Below are 5,827 nucleotides of genomic sequence, written 5' to 3' on the forward strand. Positions count from 1 at the left end.
ATGTGAAAAATTTGACTCCTGAGCGTAATTTTTTTGCCGAATTCTGACTCTCTGCACCTTTTTTCATTTTCAAATTACGAATCTTTATACCGAAAATATGCCAATTACTGAAAACGGCGATGGGTCATATTTTGCCCAAACCCCCTGCAGTTTTCCAAATATTTGAAATGTGTGAAATTTGACTCCTGAGCGTTATTTTTGAGCCGAATTCTGACTCACTGCACCTATTTTCATTTTCAAATTACGAATTTTTATACAGAAAATATACCAATTACTGAAAACGACGATGGGTCATAATTTACCCAAACCCCATTGCAGTTTTCAAAATATCTGAAACGTCTTAAATTTGACTCCTGAGCGTGATTTTTGTGCCGAATTCTGACTCTCTGCACCTATTTTCATTTTCAGAATCGAATTTTTATACCGACAATATGCCAATTTCTGAAAGCGGAAGTGGGTCATATTTTGCGCATACTCCCTGAAATTTTCGAAATATCTGAAAGTGGGAAATTTATCTCCTGAGCGTGATTTTTGAGCCGAATTCTGACTCTCTGCACCTATTTTCATTTTCAAATTACGAGTTTTTATAACGAAAATATGCCAATAACTGAAAACAGCGAGGGTCATATTTTGCCCAAACCCCCCTGCAGTTTTCAAAATATCTGAAATGTGGGAAATTTGACTCCTGAGCGTAATTTTTGAACCGAATTCAGACTCTGCACGTATTTTCATTTTCAAATTACGACATTTTAAATCGAAATTATGCCAATTACTGAAATCGGGAGTCGTTCACATTTTTCCCACACTCCCCCTGCAGTTTTCAAAATATCTGAAATGTGGGAAATTTCACTCCTGAGCGTGATTTTATTTTTCAAAATACGAATCTTTATACCGAAAATATGCCAATTACTGAAAACGGCGATGTGTCATTTTATAACAAAACTCCCCTGCAGTTTTCAAATTATCTGAAATGTGTGAAATTTGAATCCTGAGTGTTATTTCTGAGATGAATTCTGACTCTCTGCACCTATTTTCATTTGCAAATTACGAATTTTATACTGAAAATAAGCCCATTACTGATAACTGCAATGGGTCATATTTTACCCAAACCCCCCTGCAGTTTTCAAAATATCTGAAGTTTTGGAAATTTGACTCCTGAACGTGATTTTAGAGTCGAATTCTGACTCTCTGCAGCTATTTTTATTTTCATATTACTAATTTGTATACCGAAAATATACCAATTACTAACAACGGCGATGGGTCATATTTTGCCCAAACCCCTCAGCAGTTTTCAAAATATCTGAAATGTTGGATATTTGACTTTTGAGCGTGATTTTTTGGCCAAATTTTAACTCTCTGCACCTATTTTCATTTTAAAATTACGAATTTTTATACCAAAAATATGCCAATTACTGAAAACGGCTATGGGTCTTATTTTACCCAAACCCCCCTGCAGTTTTCAAAATATCTGAAATGTGAAAAATTTGACTCCTGAGCGTGATTTTTTAGCCGAATGCTGACTCTCTGCACCTATTTTCATTTTCAAATTACGAATCATTATACCGAAAATATGCCAATTACTAAAAACGGCGATGGGTCATATTTTGCCCAAACCCCTCTGCAGTTTTCAAAATATCTGAAATTTCGGAAATTTGACTCCTGAACGTGATTTTAGAGCCGAATTCTGACTCTCTAGACCTATTTCCATTTTCACATTACGAATTATTATACAGCAAATATACCAATTACTGAAAACGACGATGGGTCGTAATTTGCCCAAACCCCCTTGCAGTTTTCAAAATATCTGAAACGTCGGAAATTTGACTCCTGAGCGTGATTTTTGAGCTGAATTCTAACTCTCTGCACCTATTTTCATTTTCAGAATCGAATTTTTATACCGACAATATGCCAATTTCTGAAATCGGATGTGGGTCATATGTTGCGCAAACCCCCTGAAGTTTTCGAAATATCTGAAAGTGGGAAATTTATCTCCTGAGCGTGATTTTTGAGCCGAATTCTGACTCTCTGCACCTATTTTTATTTTCAAATTATGGGATTTTATAACGAAAATATGCGAATAACTGAAAACAGCGATGGGTCATATTTTGCCCAAACCACCCTGCAGTTTTCAAAATATTTGAAATGTGGGAAATTTGACTCCTGAGCGTAATTTTTGAACCGAATTCAGACTCTGCACGTATTTTCATTTTCAAATTACGACTTTTTAAATCGAAATTATGCCAATTACTGAAATCGGGAGTCGTTCACATTTTTCCCAAACTCCCCCTGCAGTTTTCAAAATATCTGAAATGTGGGAAATTTCACTCCTGAGCGTGATTTTATTTTTCAAAATACGAATCTTTATACCGAAAATATGCCAATTACTGAAAACGGCGATGTGTCACTTTATAACAAAACTTCCCTGCAGTTTTGTCAAATTATCTGAAATGTGTGAAATTTGAATCCTGAGTGTTATTTCTGATATGAATCCTGACTCTCTGCACCTATTTTCATTTGCAAATTACGAATTTTATACTGAAAATAAGCCATTTACTGATAACGGCAATGGGTCATATTTTACCCAAACCCCCCTGCACTTTTCAAAATATCTGAAGTTTTGGAAATTTGACTCCTGAACGTGATTTTAGAGTCGAATTCTGACTCTCTGCAGCTATTTTTATTTTCATATTACTAATTTGTATACCGAAAATATACCAATTACTAACAACGGCAATGGGTCTTATTTTACCCAAACCCCCCTGCAGTTTTCAAAATATCTGAAATGTGAAAAATTTGACTCCTGAGCGTGATTTTTTAGCCGAATTTTGACTCTCTGCACCTATTTTCTTTTTCAAATTACGAATCTTTATACCGAAAATATGCCAATTACTAAAAACATTGATGGGTCATATTTTGCCCAAACCCCTCTGCAGTTTTCAAAATATCTGAAATGTGGGAAATTTGACTCCTGAACGTAATGTTTGTGCCAAATTTTGACTCTCTGCACCTATTTTTCTTTTCAAATTACGACTTTTTATACCGAAAATATGCCAATTACTGCAAACGGCAATGGGTCATATTTTACCCAAACCCCCCTGCAGTTTTCAAAATATTTGAAATTTCGGAAATTTGACTCCTGAACCTGATTTTAGAGCCGAATTCTGACTCTCTAGACCTATTTCCATTTTCAAATTACGAATTTTTATACAGAAAATATACCAATTACTGAAAACAGCGATGGGTCATATTTTGCCCAAACCCCTCTGCAGTTTTCAAAATATCTGAAATGTGGGAAATTTCACTCCTGAGCGTGATTTTTGTGCCAAATTCTGACTCTCTGCACCTATTTTCTTTTTCAAATTACGAATCTTTATACCGAAAATATGCCAATTACTGAAAACGGCAATGGGTCATATTTTACCCAAACCCCCCCTGCAGTTCTCAAAATATCTGAAGTTTTGGAAATTTGACTCCTGAACGTGATTTTAGAGTCGAATTCTGACTCTCTGCAGCTATTTTTATTTTCATATTACTAATTTGTATACCGAAAATATACCAATTACTAACAACGGCGATGGGTCATATTTTGCCCAAACCCCCCTGCAGTTTTCAAAATATCTGAAATGTGAAAAATTTGACTCCTGAGCGTGATTTTTTAGCCGAATTCTGCCTCTCTGTGCCTTTTTTCATTTTCAAATTACGAATCTTTATGCCGAAAATTGCCATTGCCGTTTTCAGTAATTGGCATATTTTCGGTATAAAGATTCGTAATTTGAAAAAGAAAATAGGTGCAGAGAGTCAGAATTTGGCACAAAAATCACGCTCAGGAGTGAAATTTCCCACATTTCAGATATTTTGAAAACTGCAGAGGGGTTTGGGCAAAATATGACCCATCGCTGTTTTCAGTAATTGGTATATTTTCTGTATAAAAATTCGTAATTTGAAAATGGAAATAGGTCTAGAGAGTCAGAATTCGGCTCTAAAATCAGGTTCAGGAGTCAAATTTCCGAAATTTCAGATATTTTGAAAACTGCAGGGGGGTTTGGGTAAAATATGACCCATTGCCGTTTGCAGTAATTGGCATATTTTCGGTATAAAAAGTCGTAATTTGAAAAGAAAAATAGGTGCAGAGAGTCAAAATTTGGCACAAACATTACGTTCAGGAGTCAAATTTCCCACATTTCAGATATTTTGAAAACTGCAGAGGGGTTTGGGCAAAATATGACCCATCGATGTTTTTAGTAATTGGCATATTTTCGGTATAAAGATTCGTAATTTGAAAATGAAAATAGGTGCAGAGAGTCAGAATTCGGCTAAAAAATCACGCTCAGGAGTCAAATTTTTCACATTTCAGATATTTTGAAAACTGCAGGGGGGTTTGGGTAAAATAAAACCCATTGCCGTTGTTAGTAATTGGTATATTTTCGGTATACAAATTAGTAATATGAAAATAAAAATAGCTGCAGAGAGTCAGAATTCGACTCTAAAATCACGTTCAGGAGTCAAATTTCCAAAACTTCAGATATTTTGAAAACTGCAGGGGGGTTTGGGTAAAATATGACCCATTGCCGCTATCAGTAATTGGCTTATTTTCAGTATAAAATTCGTAATTTGCAATTGAAAATAGGTGCAGAGAGTCAGGATTCATCTCAGAAATAACAATCAGGATTCAAATTTCACACATTTCAGATAATTTGACAAAACTGCAGGGGAGTTTTGTTATAAAATGACACATCGCCGTTTTCAGTAATTGGCATATTTTCGGTATTAAGATTCATATTTTGAAAAATAAAATCACGCTCAGGAGTGAAATTTCCCACATTTCAGATATTTTGAAAACTGCAGGGGGAGTTTGGGAGAAATGTGAACGACTCCCGATTTCAGTAATTGGCATAATTTCGATTTAAAAAGTCGTAATTTGAAAATGAAAATACGTGCAGAGTCTGAATTCGGTTCAAAAATTACGCTCAGGAGTCAAATTTCCCACATTTCAGATATTTTGAAAACTGCAGGGTGGTTTGGGCAAAATATGTCCCATCGCTGTATTCAGTTATTGGCATATTTTCGTTATAAAATCTCGTAATTTGAAAACAAAAATAGGTGCAGAGAGTCAGAATTCGGCTCAAAAATCAGACTCAGGAGATAAATTTCCCACTTTCAGATATTTCGAAAACTTCAGGGGGTTTGCGCAAAATATGACCCACTTCCGATTTCAGAAATTGGCATATTGTCGGTATAAAAATTCGATTCTGAAAATGAAAATAGGTGCAGAGAGTTAGAATTCAGCTCAAAAATCACGCTCAGGAGTCAAATTTCCGACGTTTCAGATATTTTGAAAACTGCAAGGGGGTTTGGGCAAATTATGACCCATCGTCGTTTTCAGTAATTGGTATATTTGCTGTATAAAAATTCGTAATATGAAAATGGAAATAGGTCTAGAGAGTCAGAATTCGGCTCTAAAATCACGTTCAGGAGTCAAATTTCCGAAATTTCAGATATTTTGAAAACTGCAGAGGGGTTTGGGCAAAATATGACCCATCGCCGTTTTTAGTAATTGGCATATTTTCGGTATAATGATTCGTAATTTGAAAATGAAAATAGGTGCAGAGAGTCAGAATTCGGCTAAAAAATAACGCTCAGGAGTCAAATTTTTCACATTTCAGATATTTTGAAAACTGCAGGGGGGTTTGGGTAAAATAAGACCCATTGCCGTTTTCAGTAATTGGCATATTTTCGGTATAAAAATTCGTAATTTTAAAAGGAAAATAGGTGCAGAGAGTTGAAATTTGGCCAAAAAATCACGCTCAGAAGTCAAATATCCAACATT

Source organism: Procambarus clarkii, chromosome 48 (assembly GCF_040958095.1).
Source record: "Procambarus clarkii isolate CNS0578487 chromosome 48, FALCON_Pclarkii_2.0, whole genome shotgun sequence".
NCBI lineage: Eukaryota > Metazoa > Arthropoda > Malacostraca > Decapoda > Cambaridae > Procambarus > Procambarus clarkii.